This window comes from Schistocerca gregaria, chromosome 6 (assembly GCF_023897955.1).
Source record: "Schistocerca gregaria isolate iqSchGreg1 chromosome 6, iqSchGreg1.2, whole genome shotgun sequence".
In the NCBI taxonomy this organism is placed as follows: domain Eukaryota; kingdom Metazoa; phylum Arthropoda; class Insecta; order Orthoptera; family Acrididae; genus Schistocerca; species Schistocerca gregaria.
This window is the reverse complement of record NC_064925.1, coordinates 36,959,836-36,986,270: the sequence shown is the minus strand read 5'-3', so window position 1 is coordinate 36,986,270 and position 26,435 is coordinate 36,959,836. Positions and strand designations below refer to the sequence as shown.

Sequence of the window (26,435 nt, the reverse complement as noted above, 5' to 3'; positions counted from 1 at the left end):
ACTTAACGGGATCACCACATATGGTTGGTGCCAACACGCAGGTGGTGTTTGGTTCCTGATATATCGCAAGAGAGAGATGCGGCAAAATCTGATTGTTCTCTATGAGGTGACGTCATAGTTTTCTTCAGGTGTGTAGTACAAAAATAGCACGGAGATCATTACTGTGCTGTCAACAAAGTTTCTGACACCATCCATTGTCGTACTTCTAGCATGGAAATAATAATACAACAAAGTTTCTGACACCATTCCATTGTCGTATTTCTAGCATGGAAATAATAAGAATACAACAAAGGACATTAGGTAACGTAGGGGGCAGATATTTTTAGTCAGCCATTCAATATTGATCAATTGTAGGGTGTTACGCTACTAAATGTCTTTGCGCATTCCACGGCTACTCTCCATGGTTATGAATTTCCTCCTGTATGTTAGTGTGCTTTTTACTCACTCTGATAGCTCTCTACTTATCAGCCTTCTAACTAATGGAACAGTGCTGTCGGAATGTGATGGGATTCTGAGAGAATTAGTAGGGTCTGTAATCTGGCTCATGGGACATCTCTTACTCATCGAAAATAAGTGGATCAAATGCTATACAGGGTGAAGCGAAATTCGCGCACTCGGCCTCTGCAGCACAACTCCTCACATGCCAATGATAAAAAAATGTCTTACTCGAAATTTCGTCTGGTGGGTACATCCGGCAGAAAAAGAAGGTTAATGAGTGGCAACCTGGAAACACTGTAGCTACACGTATGATAAATACCTCTGGTAGTGCACAGTTGGTGCAGTGGATAGAGTTTTGGTTTAGCACGCAGGAGGTTGATGGTTCAATCCTATGTTGAGGCATAAATTTTATTTGGTAAATATAGTTCAGGTGGTACCGTATCTGGCATCTTAATCGTCAACAGCAATTGCAGCAGGTACTCTAGAAAACATATGCACTTACATACTACAGTCGTAGAAATGGAAGATTGCTCAACTTTGAAAGAAGCCCCTTCCACATCATGGGCGTGAAATTATTCGCACCACTTCACCTACTAGATGCAAAACGTGTTTTCTTTGTACCCTCTTCCACTGGTTCTACAGATGAGTTCCAACTATTATTCTTGCCTTGTTCAGGTCCATTACATTTAGTTAGGGCCTTATGTTACAAGTAGGACTAGCAACGTGCTTTGCAAATAATCTACAAACTCGATTACTTTTTGCATGTGTTATCAGCTTGGTTTGCACGAACTCGAGTAAGGTATGCGAGCAGCACCTGACTTGGTTCGCACGATGGGACTGCTACCCGGTAATAGAAATGATGATGATGATGAACCATGGACCTTGCCGTTGGTGGGGAGGCTTGCGAGCCTCAGCGATACAGATAGCTGTACCGTAGGAGCAACCACAACGGACGGGTATCTGTTGAGAGGCCAGACAAACGTGTGGGTTCCTGAAAGGGGGAGAGGGGGGGGGGGGGCGTCCTCTTGGGTAAAATATTCCGGAGGTAAATAGTCCCCCATTCGGATCTCCGGGCGGGGACTACTCAGGAGGACGTCGTTATCAGGAGAAAGAAAACTGGCATTCTACGGATCGGAGCGTGGAATGTCAGATTCCTTAATCGGGCAGGCACGTTATAAAATTTAAAAAGGGAAATGGATAGGTTAAAGTTAGATGTAGTGGGAATTTGTGAAGTTCGGTGGCAGGAGGAACAAGACTTTTGGTCAGTTGACTACAGGGTTATAAACACAAAATCAAATAGGGGTAATGCAGGAGTAGGTTTAATAATGAATGAAAAAATAGGAGAGCGTGTAAGCTACCACCAACAACACAGTGAACGCATTATTGTGGCAAAGATAGACACGAAGCCCACGCCTACTACAGTAGTACAAGTTTAATGCTAACTAGCTCTGCAGATGACGAAGAAATGTATCATGAAATAAAAAATTATTCAGTTAATGAAGGGAGACGAAAATTTAATAGTCGTGGGTGACTGGAATTCGAGTGTAGGAAAAGGGAGAGAAGGAAACGTAGTAGATGAATATGGATTGGGGCTAAGAAATGAAAGAGGAAGCCGTCTGGTAGAATTTTTGCACAGAGCACAACTTAATCATAGCTAACACTTGGTTCAAGAATCATAAAAGAAGGTTGTATACATGGAAGAATCCTGGAGATACTAGAAGGTATCAGATTACATAAAGGAAAGACAGAGATTTAGGAACCAGGTTTTAAATTGTAAGACATTTCCAGGGGCAGATGTGGACTCTGACCTGTAGATTAAAACTGAAGAAACTGCAAAAAGGTGGGAATTTAAGGAGATGGGACCTGGATAAGCTGAAAGAGCCAGAGGTTTACAGACTTTCAGGGAGAGCATAAGGGAACAATTGACGGGAATGGGGGAGAGAAATACAGTAGAAGAAGAATGGGTAGCTTTGAGGGATGAAGTAGTGAAGGCAGCAAAGGATCAAGTAGGTAAAAAGACGAGGGCTAGTAGAAATCCTTGGGTAACAGAAGAAATATTGAATTTAATTGATGAAAGGAGAAAATATAAAAATGCAGTAAATAAAGCAGGCAAAAAGAAATACAAACGTCTCAAAAATGAGATCGACAGGAAGTGCAAAATGGCTACGCAGGGATGGCTAGAGGACAAATGTAAGGATGTAGAGGCTTATCTCACTAGGGGTAAGATAGATACTGCCTACAGGAAAATTAAAGAGACGTTTGGAGAAAAGACAGCCACTTATATGAATATCAAGAGCTAAGATGGAAACCCACTTAAAGCAAAGAAGGGAAAGCAGGAAGGTGGAAGGAGTATATAGAGGGTCTATACAAGGGCGATGTACTTGAGGACAATATTATGGAAATGGAAGAGGATGTAGATGAAGATGAAATGGGAGATATGATACTGCGTGAAGAGTTTGACAGAGCACTGAAAGACCTGAGTCGAAACAAGGCCCCCGGAGTAGAAAACATTCCATTGGAACTACTGTCGGCCTTGGGAGAGCCAGTCCTGAAAAAACACTACCATCTGGTGAGTAAGATATATGAGACAGGCGAAATACCCTCAGTCTTCAAAAAGAATATATTAATTCCAATCCCAAAGAAAGCAGGTGTTGACAGATGTGAAAATTACCGAACTATAAGTTTAATAAGACACAGCTGCAAAATACTAACACGAATTCTTTACAGATGAATGGAAAAACGGGTAGAAGCCGACCTCGGAGAAGATCAGTTTGGATTCCGCATAAATGTTGGAACACGTGAGGCAATACTGACCCTACGACTTATCTTTTAAGCTAGATTAAGGAAGGGCAAACCTACGCTTCTAGCATTTGTAGACTTAGAGAAAGCTTTTCGACAATGTTTACTGAAATACTCAGTTTCAAATTTTAAAGGTGGCAGGGGTAAAATACAGGGAGCGAAAGGCTATTTACAATTTGTACAGAAACCAGATGGCAGTTATAAGAGTCGAGGGACATGAAAGGGAAGCAGTGGTTGGGAAGGGAGTGAGACAGGGTTGTAGCCTCTCCCCGATGTTATTCATGTATATTGAGCAAGCAGAAAAGGAAACAAAAGAAAAATTCGGAGTAGGTATTAAAATCCATGGAGAAGAAATAAAATCTTTGAGGTTCGCCGATGACATGGTAATTCTGTCAGAGACAGCAAAGGACTTGGAAGAGCAGTTGAGCGGAATGGACAGTGCCTTGAAAGGAGGATATAAGATGAACATCAACAAAAGCAAAACGAGAATAATGGAATGCAGTCGAATAAAGTCGGGTGATGCTGAGGGAATTAGATTAGGAAATGAGACACTTAAAGTAGTAAAGGAGTTTTGCTATTTGGGGAGCAAAATAACTGATGATGGTCGAAGTAGAGAGGATATAAAATGTACACTGGTAATGGCAAGGAAAGCGTTTCTGAAGAAGAGAAATTTGTTAACATCGAGTATTGATTTAAGTGTCAGGAAGTCGTTTCTGAAAGTATGGAGTGTAGCCATGTATGCAAGTGAAACATGGACGATAAATAGTTTGGACAAGAAGAGAATAGAAGCTTTCGAAATGCGGTGCGACAGAAGAATGCTGAATATTAGATGGGTAGGTCACATAACTGATGAGGAGGTATTGAATAGAATTGGGGAGACGAGGAGTTTGTGGCACAGCTTGACTACAAGAAGGGATCGGTCGGTAGGACATGTTCTGAGGCATCAGGGGATCACAAATTTAGCGAAATGGTTCAAATTTCTCTTTGAGCACTATGGGACTTAACTGCTATGGTCATTAGTCCCCTAGAACTTACAAATTTAGCATTGGAGGGCAGCGTGGAGGGTAAAAATCGTAGAGGTAGGCCAAGAGATGAACACACTAAGCAGATTCAGAAGGATGTAGGCTGCAGTAGGTACTGGGAGATGAAGCAGCTTGCACAGGATAGAGTAGCATGGAGAGCTGCATCAAACCAGTCTCAGGACTGGAGACCACAACAACGACAATCACATTGGTCCCACTAATTATGGCTTTCAACACTGAGTCTGGTAACCACATACTGTTTAGTACGTATCTCAATGCATTATTATTATTATTATTATTATTATGAACATTTCACAATTAGCAGTGTTGGGATGAATCACGCATAACAATACGTGCCAAAGCGGTAATGCACGTTAGGTGGAACAGCACACAGGACTGACGACGTGTTTATACTGCGTGCGCTGTCCACCAGACAGAGACTAGTTGCGAGAGGAGTAACAGCCTGTGACAGACTCCAATGTACATTCGTACACGTATCGAATTTTCTGATTGTAAATCTCTAAACCAGTGTGGCAGACGCATGTCATACAGAAACGATGAATATGGTGATATGCTTCTAGTCCTCGGTGCATCTGATAACAGGGTTGGTATTGCCGCTATGTTAGATATCCTCATCGACGCCATTGAGATAAAAATGTGTTTCGTCATCTGGAGCTGCGCCTTCACGTATCAGGTTCTCTCCTTCGACCATTGCGTGACAAGAGGTTGTCCACGAACTCGCCGTACGCCAGCTACTGAGGAAGCCCTTCTGGAGGTCATACACCAAGAACCTCAGCAAAGTACATCTAGTGTAGCAAGACAGCTGCGTGTCTCGCAACGCACGGTCGTTAACACGCCACATGAGCACGGGCTACAACCCTATCATTATGCTTTCATACAACACCTGCATCCTGCAGATCGCCACCAGCGGATGCAATTCTGTGAATGGTTCCAACAACAGGAAGCCAACGATGACTTCGTGAAGACCGTAATATGGTCGGACGAAGCAGCATTCACTCGTAAGGGTGTCTTCAATATGCATAATGTCCGTCATAGGTGCGAGGTTAACCCGCACGTCACGACTGTGGATATTAAGTTCACTTTGGTATCAACGTCTGGGCCGGAATATTGGGTGACAGGTGGTTGGGGCCCTATATGTTGCCCGTCGGTTGGCCTCATGAATGTATCATTTATTCCTCTCAAACTATGTGTCTGATGCGCTGGATATTATTCCACCACATGTTCCGCAGAGGATAAGGTTCCAGCAAATAGTGCACCTCCACACTCTGGAATTAATGTTCGACAGTATTTGGACAGAACATTTCCGGAGAAATGGCTCGGACGATCCAGTTGTATGACCACAGTGTTTACGTGACCTAAATGCCCTGGACGTATTCCTGTATGGACACCTGAAGGAGCACGTGTAATATACTCTGCTGACGAATGTGGAAGAATTGGTAGCGCGTGTCATGCTGCTCTTGATACTGTGGACGCAGCTTTGCTGCGAAGGGTCCGGAGCTGTATGATCTGGCGGGTTGTGCAATGTTTGGACGTGCAGGGAAGTTGCTTTGAGCATCTGTTGTTCTGAGGACAACGAATTCTGTTCTGAAGGTCATGTGGTCATTAAGATGGACATTATTATTGCCACCGGTTGCTAATGTGCGACATCTGAGCGCTCATATTACATGTAGTATAAATGACACATAGATGTCGTGTTATTGTAATGTGCTATCATCCTTACCATCTCGAAATTGATATTGTTCTTGTAGTTATTCTGTCCTACGACAGGTGATTTGTTTCAACAATGTTATAAATTTAGGATACATGGGACCCAAGAAACAGTGTACATTATAGTATGAAATGTCAGAATGAAATAAGCAAATTAAAAAAACGCGTCCAAACCCAGGATCGGACCCTCGACCATGCTAACCCAAAACTCTAACCACTGCATCAACTTTGGTGCTGACAGACGTATTTACCGTACAAGTGGTTACAGACTGCCACCCTTTAACGGCCTTTTTCTGTCGGATGTACTCTCTAGACGAAATTCTGTGATACATTTACCAAGTGCGTAAATTTCGCATTACCCTGTATATCGTAGACTGGAAGAGTATTGACAATACGGCAGGTAAGCAACACAGTGTCCACTGGAGGAGTTGGGGGGTGCACTCTATACAGTTTCTTGTAAGAACAGCATTCTTCCATGAATCTTGCGTGCCTATAAACTGGTGGTCTGACATTTTAGTATGTAGACTAAACTTACATGTATACGCTTTGTTCGCAAGTCATCGTATGGTGTGTGGTGGAGTGTATCCTGTACCACAACCAGTCACTCCCTTGCCTACTCCACACACAACTAATGCGAGGCAAGAAGACTGCCTACATGTATCCCTGTGAGCGCTAATTTCCCGTATCTTATCTTCGCGGTCCCTATGCAAAATGTATGCTAACAAAAGTGGAATCCTTCTACGGTCAGCTTCAAATGGCAGTTCTTAACAGCGTTCTTCGGAAATAACATAGACTTTACTGCAGGGATTCTCATTCGTGTTCTCGAATCATACGCCCACTAATTTGGCAGCAGGCAATAGGAACGCTTCGACAGGACTACTTTCTGAGGGAAACCTAGGTCCGCAGATGTTTAGTACTTGGCGGTCACTATACTGTTATTCTGTTATTGTTCACTGTGTCAGCCTTTTCGGGATGACAGATCTCAGTGGGGTTGGCAACATCACAGAATCCTAAGTGACTTACTTCCACCAGCATGAGACAACCAAGAGACAGAACGCAAATAGCATTGTGCGTCTTCAGCTACTCGGCAACAGTTACCACACACTTCGGTACTGCAAGAAACGTGTACCTAGTCTGTGGGAAGCATCCAGAGATGTCATGGAAGCACCTGTAAAGGTTACCTTGAGAGTATAATTCGATTGCAGGAAAACAACAAATTACTCACCATGCAAAGGTGCTCTCGTGGTCAAATTAATAAATTAGCCCATCAATCTGATACAAATGAGGTGCCGCTGGATGCGTGGATGGGAGGGTGAGAGTACCCCGGATATGATTCAAGAGTTGGAGGGTTAATCAGACATCTTTCGTTGTGGTGAGTTCTTTTAACAGAGCATGCACAGGGCGAGACGATCGTCGTAATAAAGTCAGGTATATTATCTTATATTAGCGAATCTATAAAGTGATATCTAACACAAACCTGGTAGTTTAATCTTCTCTGTGTTGTTACCTAGAGAGACCGTCTTATGTGGCGAAGCATTTGCTGACTTTGAGAGAGAGTTCGAAGGTGAAGAGGAATCCTGTGACAGAGACTGAGCATCTTCTAAACATTCCATCATGAGCAAAAAGTGACTTTAATATTCTAGTCCTGTGATGCAAGACCTGGCAGGTAGGAAAATAAATATCTTTCCATCATGAGATAGTTCTTAGACCAAACATAGCTTATGTCATAATGTAGTACAGGATTTTCACAAGTAACGGTACTTCAGAGATGTGATGACGAATGTATGGCTTGATTTCTTCTTTCGAAAATAATTCATATAAACGGGAGGACTCTATATTTTACATGATATATTATAGATGTATTGGCGTAACATCCCTATCTCGGATTTTTTAAAACTGAGGAGTCTGTGTCAGAGATGGAACTAATGTATACATCCCAGAGTGAGCGGCAGAGCTTAGACAATGACAAGAAGTTGTGGCTCAGCTGGGCCTCCGGCGACAGCGGTTTCTCGGCTGGCTGGCTCTTCAGGCACACAATACACCCGGTGGCTGACGCTGGATTAGACTGGTGGTGATTTATCAGTTCTGTTTTTGTCTAGATACATCGTATTCGATACATTCGTAAAAGATATCGTATGATATATTTCCCATTTTTGTATTGGCTAGGATGTGACGTGTGACTGGTAATAAATAGGTACAAGCGTGTTTCGTTCTCAAATGATGATGATGGTGCAGGAGTCCTGCATATAGGGGCAGGCTGTTCAGGCGCAGTGTGACACTGGATCGCTGTTCCATTATTATTGTTATTTATTTCCTTTCTCAGACGTTATGTCTGGTCAAAAATGGAAAGTGACGCGGACCTTGATCAAGCGTGACTTCCTTTTAACTGTACGATAGACATTACATTGCATTTAGGAACTTTCGGGTAATTGAACATGTATCAATAATTACAGATTTCTGTAGTTGTATATACACGTTTGGATGTAGCTGTATTGCATTGCTGTACTGGTGGATATTCTGTGGTAGGACTCCTGTAGTTGATAGTCTAATTGGTATAATGTCAACTTTATCCTGATGCCACATGCCCTTGACATCCTCAGCTAGTTTGATGTATTTTACAATTTTTTCTCCTGTTTTCATTTGTATATTTGGATTAGTTGTGTTAATTTCTTCTTTTCATTGGTGAGTATGATGTCAGGTTTGTTATGTGGTGTTGTTTTATCTGTTATAATGGTTCTGTTCCAGTATAATTTGTATTCATCATTCTCCAGTACATTTTGTGGTGCATACTTGTATGTGGGAACGTGTTGTTTTATAAGTTTTTGTTGTAAGGCAATCTGTTGATTTATTATTTTTGCTACATTCTCATGTCTTCTGAGGTATTCTGTATTTGCTTGTATTGTACACCCGCTTGTGATGCGATCTACTGTTTCTATTTGTTGTTTGCAAAGTCTGCATTTATCTGTTGTGTTATTGGGATCTTTAATAATATGCTTGCTGTAATATCTGATGTTTATTGTTTGATCCTGTATTGCAATCATGAATCCTTCCGTCTCACTGTATATATTGCCTTTTATTAGCCATGTGTTGGCTGCGTCTTTATCGATGTGTGCCTGTGTTAGATGATACGGGTGCTTGCCATGTAGTGTTTTCTTTTTCCAATTTACTTTCTTCGTATCTGTTGATGTTATGTGATCTAAAGGGTTGTAGAAGTGGTTATGAAATTGCAGTGGTGTAGCCGATGTATTTATATGAGTTATTGCTTTGTGTATTTTGCTAGTTTCTGCTCGTTCTATAAAGAATTTTCTTAAATTGTCTACCTGTCCATAAAGTAGGTTTTTTATGTCGATAAATCCCCTTCCTCCTTCCTCCCTGCTTAATGTGAATCTTTCAGTTGCTGAATGTATGTGATGTATTCTATATTTGTGACATTGTGATCGTGTAAGTGTATTGAGTGCTTCTAGTTCTGTGTTACTCCATTTCACTACTCCAAATGAGTAGGTCAATATTGGTATAGCGTAAGTATTTATAGCTTTTGCCTTGTTTCTTGCTGTCAATTCTGATTTCAGTATTTTTGTTAGTCATTGTCTATATTTTTCTTTTAGTTCTTCTTTAATATTTGTATTATCTATTCCTATTTTTTGTCTGTATCCTAGATATTTATAGGCATCTGTTTTTTACATCGCTTCTATGCAGTTGCTGTGGTTATCCAATATGTAATCTTCCGGTTTAGTGTGTTTTCCCTTGACTATGCTATTTTTCTTGCATTTGTCTGTTCCAAAAGACATATTTATATCATTGCTGAACACTTCTGTTATCTTTAGTAATTGGTTGAGTTGCTGATTTGTTGCTGCCAGTAGTTTTACACCATCCATGTATAGCAAATGTGTGATTTTGTGTGGGTATGTTCCAGTAACATTGTATCCATAGTTTATATTATTTAGCATGTTGGATAGGGGTTTCAGAGCAAGGCAGAACCAGAAAGCACTTAATGGGTCTCCTTGGTATATTCCACACTTAATCTATATTGACTGTGATGTGGTATTATTTGAATTTGTTTGGATATTAAGTGTGGTTTTCCAATTTTTGATTACTATGTTTAGGAACTGTATCAATTTGTAGTAACCATGAGTGGTGTACACTATCAAAAGCTTTTTGGTAATCAATGTAAGTGTAGTGTAGCGACCTTTGTTTGGTCTTCTTCATTATTATTATTATTATTATTATTATTATTATTATCCATCCTTACGTTCCTCCTAGCTGCCGCTGTTCCCCTGTAGATCGGCATGAGGATGCTCCCTGTACTTTATTGATAGTTTTCTCTCCTATTACCGCCATCACCCATCCTTCCCATGTAGATCTATTGGTTAGACTGGCTGTATCAACTGTCCAGTACTATACAAATATCGAAAATATGCACTCCACATCTAGCAGTTATTGACAAAACTGGTTCGAGCTATTGTCTAGTGACTGGTCTATGGAAGCTCAAATGCTCTAAATAAACAATATGCTGCACTGCATACAAAATAATGAAGACTTTCGTCTGTCCTGTCCAGCAGCCATCACAGACTGAGGCCTCTTTCCGAGGGGAGTAGAGTCGTGTTGGCAAACAGAGCCCTCTGGTGGTGGTGCTGTGAAGTTGGTATGTTCATCTCTGGACCTCAAGGTGAAGACACAAAATCTGACATTCCTGTCAATAAATTTAGATTTCCCACAATTTTTTCCCAGGTCGCCATTTTGGACCACGCCACAGGAGGCGAGGGGGCTGGGACTTCACTGAGGGGGGGGGGGGCACGCGCCGGCTACGGAAAACCCACGACGTGAACATGGAGGGAGGGGGGGAGGTAATTTATTAATCAATTAATTAATTTGCATAAATAATTTAGTAGCAAAATTGGCTCGGAGCCCTCTTTGTACCACTACTTGTGTTTGGAAGAGCTCTTGGCAGGACTGCCATCGTATTTCCTTGACGAACTACACACAAGCCTGCCGTGTGCCTCAGTTTGATGGCTACGCCAGAATGCGACCTACACAAGCGAGCGCTTTATGTAAGTGATTTCTCCTGGTGTCAGAACAGTGAGAGAAACGCAATGTCCGCGTAAATACCTCACCTGATCTAATTACCTTACCTGGGAGATATCGAAAGTGACTTCGCTGGGTGCCGAGTGGTGTTGGGCTGACACTGAGGTCCACGTCTCGTGCTGCCGTTGCCGTCATTTGGGCATTGTGACGTACTATCCCCCCGTGAGCGTAAAAGGCTCCATACTTTCTGTGATGTCCGTCTCCCGCAGTGTACAGCTGCAACGCGGCTCTCCCGTAAACATGTTGGCGGCACTGTGCTTAGCTGAGTGAAGGGCGACTGAACTTCACCTGTCTCTCTCGACGTTATAAAATACACTGCGTGTTTCCGTTCAGGGAATAACAGCGATGTATCAATAGAAATCACTTCGGAATGAAATAACTACCACGTGCAGAGAAGCCAAGGCGAGACGAACGCAGAAAGAACGTGAGGAAATTACAGAAGAAATTATGGCGCTTTCAGGCAGCGCAGACTCTGCTGCACCGTGGCGCCACTACTCGCTGCTGCACGTCGCCCAGCTAGGCTCGTCAACTGTATGAATTACATGTCAGAAACAACAGGCACCACGCATTCCTACGTATGATCGAGAGCCCCCTAAATCGTGGCGACAGTGTTACCCTTTGGCGGTGTGGCACACGAAAAGGCAAATTCAACTGAGAAGTCCAAAGTGTACATCGAGCAGCGGTCAGAGGCGCCAAAGGACTAGCAAAATCACTTCGAGCGAATGACTAATCTCTCTAAAAGAGGGCAACGAAACGTGGTTGAATTAAATCAGGCTCTGCCGAAGGAATAGATTAGGAAACGACACACTAGAAGTAGTAGACGAGTTTTCCTATACGAGCAGCACAATAACAGATGATGGCCAAAGTTAAGACCGCACACAAGCTACAGAATGAGAAGCATTTCTGAAAGAGAAAATAATTAACGTCGGATATAAAGTGAAATGTTTCCAAGTCTCTTCTTAAAGTATGTGTCCCAAGTGCAGCCCCGTTCAGAAATGAAAAATGGATGATGCACTGTTCATCCAAGAAGAGAACAGAAGCTTCTGAAAAGTATTGCTACAACATAATGCTGAAGATCAGATGGGTACATCGCGTAAGCTGAGGAGGTTCTACATAGAATTTCGAGCAAAAAAATTAACCACACAGTTTGACTACAATTTCAAACGTGGAAGGGAAAACACCCATGTCACTTATTTGCTTCAGAGAGACGTAAGTGGTCAATGAGATGAAAGACCGTTATTACGTCACAAACATAACTTAGGGAATGTGTTGATTACAGTTGGAGCCCGCATTTGCTGGTTTTGATTTGCAGCTTACGTGCTGTGAATGAATGCTGTTTCAAAGTCCGTTGTAAGCTCTAGAAAACACGTCGTCTTGGCACGATTTGTTATAACTAAATGTCAATTAGTGACAGATCGAAGGTTAAAGCCTTGAGGAAATGGTAAAATAAAATATATATAGACTTAAACTCACACGTTTAGCTGCAGTTTAATGAACACCGATGAATGGAAGGCAGTAAGATCATAGTTTGACGTCCCGTCGACGTCGAGAGGTTTAGTGCCAGTGTACAAGCTCAGACTTGGGACAACATCGCCCGTGCCGTTTCAAAGGAACATTGCCGGTATTTGCTTTCAGCGATTTTGGGAAACCGCGGAAAACCTAAATCTGGACGGCTGAACGCAGATTTGAACTGTCGTCCTCCCGAACGCGAGTCCATTGTGCTAAACACTCCGCTACATCCCTCGATACACACAACGGCAACGATTGAAGTGATGAAATTTGTTGCTTGGCGTACTGTTTTCGACAAACTTTCTTTTGTTGTTTTGTTGACCTTCATTCTTTCTGAAAGATTCTGCGACTTTCTTATAGATCACTAGATGTAGCCTCTGTGTATTCCACGTTACACACACACACACACACACACACACACACACACACACACACACAGTACAGAAAATTTAATAGTAACAATGCAGTAAATACATCGTTTTGTTTTGAGAGTATTTTGTACTTGCAGTGGCAATTCTCTTATATATCAAATTTTCTAAAAATTTTGTTACTCAGAATGATGTAAAAAGAATGTTCCAAGGATTTGAATACAAAATGAGAATGATGAAATAATTCATATCGCAAGTTGAAGGGAATTGGATATTTGTGCTGAACTACCAACGGAAATGTGAAATAGTAGCTGTCCTTACTGACCGGACATGGAAGCGTTATTTTTGTTTCTTAGTCTACATTCATGAATAATGAAGTTTTTGTATATGATTTTATATAGGAAACACTTCCCCAGTGCTTTCAGAAGATTACGAAAAAATGTCCTATTGTTGTCAGTTAGTGCCATCAGCGAAGGAAAATTCTGTTAGTATTTTTACTATGTATACAAGACGGCACAACATGCTGTTAAACGGACAAGGAAGCAAAGACGGACTTTAACAGCGATAAGTGTAGTTAATGTACTCCCATTGTGCTCACAAAGCAGTGCGGTGTGCGCTCTGGCCAGATAGAGCACTGTCGTCGCATTTCGCGTTGTGTTGTGTGCTATGTATTACCCCGAGCACTCTGTAAACCACGTGTGGCGCACTTCACGGTGAGAAATGCGGACATCCTGACATGCGTCCCGTGTGAGGACAGCTTCAGCTGGGGATCCTAAAACGCAGGTGAGGGCGAGCCACCCTGTTGGTAGGAAGGGGCTGCAGGTAACGGGACCGCACACGCCACGGCCACAAAAAGCGTGCCCCCCAACCCACCCGTCGCAGGCCTAACGGTCGGCCACCCCCCCCCCCCCCCCCCCCTCGCACCCCCCGTCGGCACCAGCGGCGGCGGCGCAGCGCTACCTGCTGCCCTGATCTCGATCTCCACCTGCCACCCTACTAGTGATGGGCTAAACTGCGATTTTCCGATATCAGTGATTTCTGTGAATGCTACTTTTCAGTATCTGCTATTCTTAACTGAGATTTGTTGCAGTTAAAGAGTCGCAGATAAGGAACGTAGGTCGCGTATCCCTCCGCCACTGCGATTTCTGCGACTCCAGCGATTTCTGCGACTTACCACCGTATGAAGAAGTTACATGTGCCCACACAGAAAATTGCATCTCAACAAACCTGTCATTGGTAAGTAAGTTTTACGTTTGTTCTTCCGTTGGCTTTAATTATGTATTAAAAAACAACTGTGAAAATATTAATTGTGTAATTAATATGTAAGTAGCCACACAGTAGCGTAATAGTTCGTGTTTAGAAAATGAATTCTAACATATTGTTATGTTCACAGGTACCCGAACTACATTTCAGTCACTCAGTGATAACTCAACAGTCTGGAGAAAATACCACTGCGTCTTTAGACCGTTTTCGTCAGCCGAGAGGTTAGTTTCTAAGTGTTTCGATGGACTTAATTATTTCAGTGAGATCGTTCTTACAAATGTGAAATATACCCCATTGAGTGGCTTTCATTACAGCAAATATTAGCAATCTACTCTGTCAATTATATTGCTTTTAATTAGTGACAGCAAAAATTGTTTAATATCCTTGTGATTTTGCAGACACAGTTCTGACTCTTGATTACTGGTTGCTGTACGTATCTATCCACATCAAGGCTGTTGAGAGAGACTCGTGAAGATTCAAGACAGCTCTTAGAGGATTTGCAGTTTAAAAGTGACATAATTGTGAAATAAGTGTGCAGATGAGTGATTAAACTGTGTTTTATTGAAGTTGTTATGCGATTTTAAAGGAATAATAAATGTTAAATACAGTGAGTGAATAATGAAAATCTCATTTTCCACATGTTTAAGCCGTCCTATACCGGTAATTTTCCGCCACTTATTTACTGGTAAACACTAGTTGGAGAGTGACATGCCGCCCCCCCCCCCCCCCCCCTCTCTCCACATTCTTGGTGTGACACTGACCTGTCACTTATCACGAAGTCTACAATATGCATATTGAGGCTGTTGATATGAAAGTGGAAGTAGAGATCTTCCAGTTAAATCAGGAATAGCTTAAGTGCAGTACTTGAAAGTAACACAGGAAAAGCTTCTGTAGGTGGTGGTATTGTCGGCAAAAAGTTCGTGTGTGTGAAGTTGCTACGTAGAACACCAGGTGCAAGACTTTTATCCCGAGTCTTGAACTGTGCCGGAATAAAAGTGCGGCATTCATATGACTCAATAATCCTGTTTTCATTTCACTACACTTATACAGATGTCTGAGTTCTGCTGTGTTAACATTGCAAAGTCCTGTAGGCATGTGGAGTATTAACCAAAATTAACTCTGTACAACCTCTGGTTCTTTCAGTTTATCCAGGTCCCATCTCCTTCAATTCCCACCTTTTTGCAGTTTCTTCAGTTTTAATCTACAATTCAAAACCTGGTTCCTAAATCTCTGTCTTACCATTATATAATCTGATACCTTTTAGTATCTCCAGGGTTCTTCCATGTATACAACCTTCTTTCATGGTTCTTAAACCAAGTGTTAGCTATGATTAAGTTCTGCTCTGTGCAAAATTCTACCAGGCGGCTTCCTCTTTCATTTCTTAGCCCCAATCCATATTCACCTACTACGTTTCCTTCTCTCCCTTTTCCTACACTCGAATTCCAGTCACCCATGACTATTAAATTTTCGTCTTCCTTCATTATCTGAATAATTTCTTTTATTTCATCATACATTTCTTCAATTTCTTCGTCATCTGCAGAGCTAGTTGGCATATAAACTTGTACTACTGTAGTAGGTGTGGGCTTCGTATCTATCTTGGCCACAATAATGCGTTCACTATGCTGTTTGTAGTGGCTTACCCGCATTCCTATTTATTATTAAACCTACTCTTGCATTACTCCTATTTGATTTTTTGTTTATAACCCTGTAGTCACCTGACCACAAGTCTTGTTCCTCCTGCCACCGAACTTCACTAATTCCCACTATCTCTAACTTTAACTTATCCATGTCCCTTTTTAAATTTTCTAACCTACCTGCCCGATTAAGGGATCTGACATTCCACGCTCCGATCCGTAGAACGCCAGTTTTCTTTCTCCTGATAACGACATCCTCTTGAGTAGTCCCCGCCCGGAGATCCGAATGGGGGACTATTTTACCTCCGGAATATTTTACCCAAGAGGACGCCATCATCATTTAATCATACAGTAAAGCTGCATGCCCCCGGGAAAAATTACGGCTGTAGTTTCCCCTTGCTTTCAGCCGTTCGCGGTACCAACACAGCAAGGCAATTTTGGTTATGTTACAAGGCCAGATCAGTCAATCATCCAGACTGTTGCCCTTGCAACTACTGAAAAGGCTGCTGCCCCTCTTCAGGAACCACACTTGTCGGGCCTCTCAACAGATACCCCTCCGTTGTGGTTGTACCTACGGTACGGCTATCTGTAGCGCTGAGGCACGCAAGCCTCCCCACCAACGGTAAGGTCCATGGTTCATGGGTGGTGGGGGGAGGGGTATATTTGCATAACATTGATTATTATAGGATATACTTATATTAAACTAATAAGAAAGTATCAGAACCTGTTAACCGAAGGTCAGAAGAAAAAAATATTTACGTGTAGTGGGATGCGAACCACCAACACTACCGCGATCACGGCTGCTTAAGGACCGTATCTCGCTTATTATTATACCTGAAAGTTTTATTATAGCTATATCACTAACTGAAATTTCATTAGAACAAGTTGTACCAAGAACAAGGCGTTTTTAATGGATTCTCAGGACACTGTTTATTTCAAATGGCCTACACTCATAATACGCAAGTTGCAAAAATACTTTCCCACGAAGATGACGTTTCTTGCCACTTTATTACAGCGAATCATACAATTAACGGAGCGTTTCCAAGGGCTCCCCTTCAACTGCAAGCCAATATGGCGCTTCACAACTCTGCATGTGACGTAAGATGGCTTTCTGCCCTTTCATTGGCCAACGTTCAACCGCATGCTAGATGTTGCTCGGCACGTTGGGAAGGACTTCGCACCGTGCTGTTCCACGCTATGTCAGAAACTCGGCACGCTCGACACTCAGCATTCGGATGAAGGGTCCGTATGCCGACGGCTTTACGCAGCGAGCATCACAGAATCTTGGAGCGTGGGCTGGTCGGCTCGGGCAGGAGCTGGCAGCTGGTGGAAGCGAAGCGACGCAGCGCGACTGCGGAGACGGTCGCGGCTAACCGCTCAGCTGGCTCGGTAGCTCAGCGTGTTCGGTCAGAGGGCTGCTCGCCATCTGTATCAAGAAAACTGAGTAAAGGAGTCAACGACCAACCTGAACGGATGTCTTGTGACGTCAGTCCAGACCAAACACAACGAACAATACCGAACAAAAAACCGCTCGGCGCAGAGGTCGTCCTCCGTGCGGTGGCCTCAAGTTTCCTAAGCAGCCGCGAGTTTGCGGTGTGCTATTCACACTATGTAGGGCAACAGTTGTCTTCTTAGCCTGTGACTTTCTCGCCTACAACTACATGCATACCTCACGTCGGTAGCTCGGATCAACAATTTACTCCACATCACTCGAAGAACGGAGTTATTTTTTATTTATTGATTGATTTATTTAGCACGGCAAGATTAGGTGGTGGTGGTTAGTGTTTAACGTCCCGTCGACAACGAGGTCATTACAGACGGAGCGCAAGCTCGGGTTAGGGAAGGATTGGGAAGGATTGGGAAGGAAATCGGCCGTGCCCTTTTCAAAGGAACCATACCGGCATTTGCCTGAAACGATTTAGGGAAATCACGGAAAACCTAAATCAGGATGGCTGGAGATGGGATTGAACCGTCGTCCTCCTGAGTGCAAGTCCAGTGTGCTAACCACTGCGCCACCTCGTTCGGACCAAGATTAGGTCATCTCACACATCGAAGGAACCATTCTGCGTATTTTACATTATATTCAATGAGACAAGCCTGCTACAAAATTACGACGAATAGAGAATCCAACGTTTAGAAACTTCGATGACATAAATAGTACAGCAAAAGAACACAGTTTATATTAGTTTCCAACAAATTAAAAAAAACACACACAGTGCAGACAGTTATACAAACTATGAACGACAATGGGCATGAGAAATTGCAGAACGGAGAAAGCAAGAGGAACGTGATAACGACAGGGGAAAAGAAAGCGGCGTAACTGAGAAACGAAGAGAGAGAGGAATGTCTTTGGGAGAAGGTTGCAGAGTTTCCTTAACTGTCTGATGCGAGGGAAATCAAAACATTATGACCAGCTGTTTTATAGCGCGTTGTTCCACTTTGCAAACACAGTACGCAACAGAGATTCTACAAGTCGTTGACAGCATTCAACAAGTATGTGGCACCAGATGTCTACGCACAAGTCTAGCTTATCCCGCAAATTACGGGGCGGTGGTTTACGGGCACGCAGCTGGCCCGCGGTAAGTGTTCCAGTGCGTACAGATCAGGCACATTTGCTGGCCAAGGCATCAACGTGAGTTCTCTGTAACGCCCCTCACAGCACTGTAGCACGACTCTGACCTAGCAACACGGACCGTTATCCTGCAGGAAGATGTCATCGCCATAGGGGAGACTTCGAGCACGAAACCACGCAGGTGCCCCACAATAATGTACACTTAATCCACTGCTGTCACGATGCCATCGATTACCGCGGAAGCCCAACTCAGTGTACGCCACAGCGGAGCTCTGCCCTCACCGGCCTGCACCTGTGGCGCGGTGCACGTTTCGTGCAGCCATTCGCCTGGATGACGGCGTGTAAGGACCCGACCGTCGACAAGGTGTACAAAGGAATGCGTTTCATTCAATAGGCGAAACATTTCTACTGATCCACGGCGAAAACTCAGTGGTGATGTGCCCTCTGCAATTATTAATTGACGTTGTCGCTGTGTTAACACAGAAATATGTACGGGTCGTGTCACGATCAGCTCCATGTTCAACAACGGCCTTCGAACGGTGTGCTACAAACAGTTATTCCTACAACAGCGTGGTACTCTGCCGTGAGATCTGACACAGTTCCTTGCCTACTCTTGATTACATAGGGGGGGGGGGGGGGTATCCTCCGACCACTACGGTTTGAGATAAGACGTGATTGTCCAACACCACAGGTCGTACTCGTTATTTCACCCTCCATCAACCACTTTACGTAGTTGCTTACGACGTAGCAGTACGCTAACAGGTGACCAGTTTCGCCGTTTCGGAGATTCTTGCTTCCAGCTGCAGGGCCATAACAAGGTGCTGTGTGTCAAAACCGCTTACATCAGTGGATTTCCGTCTTCTCGTTCTGTTATTACGGCCTACTGATACTTGTGACCACATGCCGCTGTTGACTAGTTTAACGATGTTTTTCATATTATCCGTATGCAGCAACATGAGGCATAACCTGAATGGGATACATCCCACTCAATGGAAAATAAATCTAGTCCGACCCATCGCAAAGAATGGAAACGAACCATCACTTTGTGATTACCGACCAGTCGTCCTTACCTGCTGTATCCGCAGTCCTGGAGTGTGTTGTCCACAGGAAGCTGACTGATTACTTAGGCTGATTTGACTTATTTGAGAAATATCAGGCCGGCTTTTATAAGAAACACAGCACAAAAACTTGTTTAATAAGGGTTACTTGTAGCCAGAAATGTGCTATGGAAAACTGTGTGACCACAATACTGACACTACGAGACTTGAGCGAAGCATTTAACACCGCCACCTTTGGCACAGTGGTCAGAAAAGTACGACAAGTAAAAAGTTTCAGGTAGAATAGGGATGGTTCTAAAGCCACTTGAAAAACAGGCGGCAGCGTGTGTGGTGTGTGGCAAACACGTTCCCTAAGGAGCTCTACAGTGGTCGGTCGTGGGTCACTGTTCTCCATATATCTTACCGACATCTCGTCGTTCCCTCCCCCTGTCAATTTCTGTGCCCACAATCCCCAGCTGTACCAAAATGCCCCAGGTGAAGCTATCTGTGCTACCATCACCCAGATGAATTACGATGTGGTTTCCGGCGGTCAGATGCGAGTCGAACTTTGGGCTTATACTGAATGCGAAAATGTCTCAAGCGCTTTTCATACTTCATTAAAAATACATTTCGGAACGTATTTCTACAGCATGTGAAACGTAAATTGTGCAATTAATCGTTGTACCAAATCTCTACTACTGCAACGCACACTAGGGTGACAGAAGTCACGGAGTACCTCCTAACATCGCGTCGTACTCCTGTTCTCCGGTATAGTGCAGCAACCTCACGTGGCACGCACTCCGAAAGTTGTTGGAGGCCGCCTCGGCAAACACTGAACCACGCTGCCTCCGTATACAATTGCGACAGTGTCACTGGTGCAGGGTTTGTGCACCAACTGACATCTTGATTACGTCCCACAAATGTCCGATGGGATTCATGTGGGATGCTCTCAATGACCAAATCATTCGCTCACCCAAACTAATCGCGAACAATTGTGCGTCTTGCTCCAACCACCATTCCGCGTTCACAGTCTGTTAGTTGCCGTCTTGCGGCCATAATCACGTCGGACATCTTTTCGAATAAATCACTTCAGTACGAACGACAGCTATTCCAATACACTGTCCCCTTTTACACCTTATGTACGTGATACTAGGGCCATCTGCACACGTGCACATCGCTACACCGTGACGTTTGCCGCCGCACTGTAATTGAGCACAGCTTGAACAGTGACACTGTACACGGCTAAAACTGATCGTAAATTCTAACGTGCAGCATCCGTCTGTTTGGACCTCGGTGGTTAACACTCCCCGTTGGGGCGGCTGCGACCAGAGCATTTGTGTGTCTACCCCACGCTGTCTCTATTTTATTGGTTTCTCGGTGAGCAGCATCTCGGTAACTCTCATCCGAGTTTAAGCACCTGTTATCTCATCATAATCAAAACATAAGATCCCAGTTGGCTAGTACCCTGGCTGTGCGCATCCACAAGACTCTTTCACAGACTGCTATTCCTTTGCTGGCGCCCACCTCAGTACAAGTTGCCCTGAACTCTAATGCCATGCTACACCCGCATATCCCCTGCACAAATGGGGGAATAGCGCAACTCCAAAATGTGACTACGAAGCCAAGAAGCAACAATTGGACACTCGAGCATAGAGTCAACAAGAGTCCTTTCACAGGTTTCGTTCAAGCTACAGGTGACGCAATTGACTACATCCGATGGTTGGCCGTCAATCTGTAATTAAGTTTGCAACACAGTGTGTGCATGCGCATCTCAGTAATGTTGACTTCATTGTTATATGAATATACATCTATTTCGATGTAAATCATAAGATAAATGAATCTTAGTCAGTACTATTATTTACACTTTCATCAGGTACATTCAACTCATTTTTATTATGTTAATACTATTTTATTATTATTTACCACGTTGAAGGTGTCATTTCTTAAGCAACTATGACGTAAAAAATAGTGTTTGAGGGGAAGCCACTGTTCGATATAAGAGAGGGCGGGCGCTATCAGGCTAAATAACTGGTCGAGTACGTCGGGAGCCGCGTGAGGCAGCTGAAGGGCGGGGCTGTCGTCCACAGCCAGGTAGCAACGCCGCGGAAGATTGTAGTGGCACTCGGAGAGGGACTCCGAGCTGAACATGGAAATAATATTACGTATAAATACTTATTGTTCTATTACGCTACTGGCGATGAATAACAACATTAAAATACAAAGAATGAACTGTCTGGAACGACCTGAAGTTGAATGAATAAGTAAAAGTAACTGCAGCAAAAGGTAATAGCAAGCTGAGATCCACACGGAGAGTGTCATGGAAATTTAATTCATCTACCAAAGAACGGTCATACAAAGCACTTGTAAGAGCGATTCGTGAGTGTTGCTGGTCGCTTCTGGCCCGAGACAGAGAGACAGAGAGAGAGAGAGAGAGAGAGAGAGAGAGAGAGAGAGAAAGCTCTGGTGAAATTCCGAGTGTGTTCTGTGAAGCCTTTTGGAAAATTTTTGCTAGCATGACCACGACGAGAGACAGAAAGCATTGGGCGTTTACTGACAGTCTTCCTTCGATGCGTTGTGTGGAAATGCAAGAAGTTGAAATGGCTCTGAACAGCACTATTGGACTTAACATCTGAGGTCATCAGTCGCCTAGAACTTAGAACTACTTAAACCTAACTAACCTAAGGACATTACACACATCCATGCCCGAGGCAGGATTCGAACCTGCGACCGTAGCAGGAGCGCGGTTCCGGACTGTGGAGCCTAGAACCGCTCGGCCACAGCGGCCGGTTTATGAGGAAGTTGACAGAGTATACTTGTAGCTATGCTTGTGTACACCGCATCTGCGTAAAAGCCGACACGAAACGCTACACAGGGGGCTGTCTTCAAGTACAGGGAAGTTGGGGTCCCGCCCCCCTGCGCCCTGCCTAGTGGCGCTATCTTCACGTGACGTACTAGTTGCCGCGCACGAGTAACACCGTGCCGGCGCAGCTTATTGGCTGGATCCCCGTTATTCGTCGTATCACCCACACGACTAACAATACCGGGCGCAGCACACAAATGCCCTTTGTCGGCTTAAGCAGAACGAAGTAAGTGGTGGGTGTAGCGCACGAGCCGTGTAATGGAGCGCCCTGGCCGTAACAGCCGGAGAAACGCAGCCCACTGTGCACAGAACTGGGACGGCGCCCGCCGCCCCGCCACGCCAGCCCGGCAGTACGCGGCGCCGCCCCGCCCCGCCCTGGCACACTCGCCTTCCGCTCTCGCCACCTGTGGCAGCTGGTTTCCACCCCAACATTCCCACCCTCAAACAACGTTCCACGATTCTCCTACACCTCAACGCCGCAGTTTATTTCCGGAACGAGGCAACGCATCGAACTGACGCTACCAAGAAGGAGCTCTTAAATCTGTCACGTCAAGTGACACTGTTAGCTCGTGCGTGACACTCAGGTAACTATATCATTTTTTCTCCGTGAATCCTCTCTTTTCCGGTAATTGAGTCCACGTTTTCTTCGTAGTTTCGTTCTCTGACTGCATTTCAATATATATGTCAATTTTTTTCTCTCTACGTGGCCGCCAAGGTATTTATCCGGGTTCTTTCTAGACTCGTAGAATCCGGGGTATATTTTTCAGGCGTTCCGTGCACCTTAACGTTTTGTAAGTCTCGTCGCTGGGAGCTTGTGGTATGTGCATAAATTCTAAACTTTTTTCAATAACTCCAGCGAGGCTGTATAATTTTTCTGTCGCCTTCCGGTTTTTTAATCTGTTGTCATTTCTCATTCTGTTTGGACCGAGAACAGTTCTCACATTTTGCATTCCTCTTTCACGCGTTTTATGCGAACTGTAAGGGCTTCTGGTTTCATAGCTGATGTCGAGAATTGTACTGTGTACCCTCTAAAGTTTCTGCAGCTGATTTTTGTGTGCTGTTTTTTCTCCGCTGCTACGTACGAGGATATCGCCTCGGCACTTGAGGTACGCGAGTTCTTCGATTTGATTATACTTTGTGGACAATTTTCGGATGTCGAGTTCTCACTCGGCCGCTGTGACCGAGCGGTTCTAGGCGCTTCAGTCCGGAACCGCGCTGCTGCTACGCTCGCAGGTTCGAATCCTGCCTCGGGCATGGATGTGTGTGATGTCCTTACGTTAGTTAGGTTTAAGTAGTTCTAAGTTCTAGGCGACTGATGACCTCACACGTTAAGTCCCATAGTGCTCAGAGCCATTTTTTTCGCGTTGTCAGTGCACGAAGTGAGCTTTTACAAATGAAATTTAGAAGTAAACCATTTCGGCGCATCCACTGACAATTTCTGTTTTCTATTTGTTTCAAGGCAATGATCTCGTCATTTGCTCAGTAGTGAGCAAAGGCGAGGTACGAAACTGTGATAGTTTCTGTAGTCCTAGCTGTACGAGTTTCCAGTATCTTTAAATTTCCAGTTCTTTTTCCACTATCTGATTCGACTTTGTCCAGGAAGGTGTTAAAGGAGAATAGAGGTAGACCGCCGGCCTGTCGAACGCGGGCTGTGATCGGGAGAGGTCCGAAATGTTGTCCACGCATTCGAGTCTATAACTTGCGGTGGTAAGTGTTTAAGTACGTTCAAAGTTTCCGGACCGAGTACTCGTTATCTGAAGACCGAAACGAGATTCACGTGGTCGAACAGGGTCCAAGCTGGCCTGGTATTCATAAATTTTGTATTGCAATGTTTGTTGTGTTGTTTTGAGGGGACAGGCTCAGAAAATGTTATACGAGTCTCGAAAGGGGGGGGGGATTTCGTAATTAACTGTTCATATTTGTTTCGACCCTCTTTCTTGTAGAATGGACGAATGAGGGGGCGTTTCCGGCCATTCGATGTTTGGTACGTCCACCACGTTTCTGCGAAGACTTCTGAAAGTTCTTTGAAAGAATTCGGTCCGATGTTGTCCAGTAATTCTGCATCTTTGACATCTGCCGACGTGGAGAGGCGAGGCGGCTGGGAGCCACTACTGCGGCGAAGCTGGGCTGTCCCGCCGGGCTCGCCGCCCGTAACCCAACACCTCAGCAGAGGCGCCCTAGGACGAGGCAGCGGCGGACTGCAAGCGACCACGCCGCTCTGGACGCTTACCAAGTGACAACTGGAGGTGGGGACGTCAATAACTCTGTCTGTACATCTTGCGCACTGTAAACAGTCGTGTGCGAGTCGAGTACGCAGATGACAATCGACGAGGTATTTTTGACTCAATAGATGAGCTTCTTCAGCCAGCCTATGACACTCGAAAGACAGAGTCACATTGACGTGAACCGAGCTGGCATTAGAGCACCCAGTGGCGGCCGGTTATCGTGTGTGCATGTGCTACAGCACACTCTAGGTATCGCGCTAAAATTATGTTCAAAAAATGTTCAAATGTGTGCGAAATCTTATGGGACTTACTCCTTAAGCTTACACACTACTTAACCTAAATTATCCTCATGCCTGAGGGAGAACTCGAACCTCCGCCGGGACCAGCCGCACAGTCTATGATTGCAACGCCTAAAACTATGCAGTTTCTCTCCGAAAGCGATTCGAATATGACATTACATTTACGCCATTTCTCTTGCAATGCGTGGTGGTGCGCAAACAAAACGAACAAAAACATGTTTTGCAGGGCTCTCTCCGCGATAATCAGAAACCGGTGTAGAGCGCTGAAATGATGGACAGCCGTACAAAGACCAACTCAGAGAAGGAACGCCGCAGTCTGGTTTTGACTGTTTATGTTCTGGTGTGACATCATCCCTGCCGGCACTAAGTGTAAAACGTTGCTCACAGTACCAGGTTAATATTTTTATTTTAAAGTGAGTGTTAAACATTGTGCAATCAACACGGCGAATTCTGTAGATGATATGCTAAGGAGACCCTTTTCTGGCAGATCTTTGGAGCAGAAAGTAAAAGTTACGCAGAACTACTCTAAATCTAAGCAGGGGAGACGGTGCGACGACGTTCAGCGATCTGACTCAGAGTGTGGGAGTAGAACCAGGTGCGTGCCCCTTTCGTGTTCCTACAACGTTTCGCCTCAGTGGGTCGTAGAAAACGGTAACACGTTCTCTAAAGATTTACGAGCAGAATATGAGGGACCTTTTAGCAATATTTCCACTCATCTGTACTGTGGTTCAGTACTCAAGCGCAACAACTGGCCATTCGTCAGCTCTAGCTCAATTCCTGCTGCTGCCAATTTTTCCACTTCATTTTAATCCTCGCAATGTTAAATGATCAACTCCAAAATTTAAAAATATTTAAACTGTACAATTTCCATACGTGGAATTAATATACTCAATTTAGTTACGCTTACTGCCCTTGTAAGTCAGGAGGCTATAGGTCGCTACATTGTAGGTGACTGTCAAAATTTTGCACGAGCTAGCACGACTGTACCACAAATTACACACCGCTAACTCTGTCAGTTCGACTTCCCATGTTCTACCATAGTTTTAATATAACAACCCTTGTATAAATTTGGATCGGCTTGACAAATATTTGTCGTAATAAGTCTAGTAAAACTACTACTTGTACTAAACACGTCTATTGAAACACACAGGTTACCATCCAATACAACAGAACGTAACCTCGTGGCTGCAAGAAATAGAATTTGCTGCTCTTAGTTATGGCGACCTTTCCTCGCACCCACAGCGTCACAGCAAGCCCGCCAACTACAGCGCATGCGTACACTACCTCACTGTAACTTGAAATTTTCCTCTCACCATATATCCAACTATTTATTACACTTCAATGGAAGCTGTTACTCGTACTGTTCCACCTTCGACCGTCCTCAGTGAAAGAAAAAGTGTCGAAACACTAGTTGAAGGGTAGGAGCTTCATTCGAACAATTGAACTGCACACGAACGCCACATTTTGAAGTCGCGTCCTTCGGCGTTTGCTCTCTCCATCTCGCTATCACCGCTGGAGCCCAACAGCAGCAGTCGACTGAGCTGAATCTCTGATCTGTGAATATCGAGATGCTACAAAGATGGCGAGGACAACAATCAC

General features: G+C 44.1%; 1 protein-coding gene and 1 long non-coding RNA gene across 6 annotated transcripts in view; one reads left to right on the top strand and one right to left on the bottom strand.

The window, feature by feature from the left end:
• The window catches only part of LOC126279128 (CCR4-NOT transcription complex subunit 6-like), an 811,221-nt gene that overhangs the window by 538,029 nt on the left and 246,757 nt on the right, over positions 1–26,435 (bottom strand). The gene's annotated exons all lie outside the window — the stretch shown is intronic.
• Positions 14,110–14,815, top strand: LOC126279132 (uncharacterized). The gene is made up of 3 exons (XR_007550789.1): positions 14,110–14,182; positions 14,340–14,430; positions 14,608–14,815. It is a non-coding gene; the product is annotated as an uncharacterized LOC126279132 (long non-coding RNA).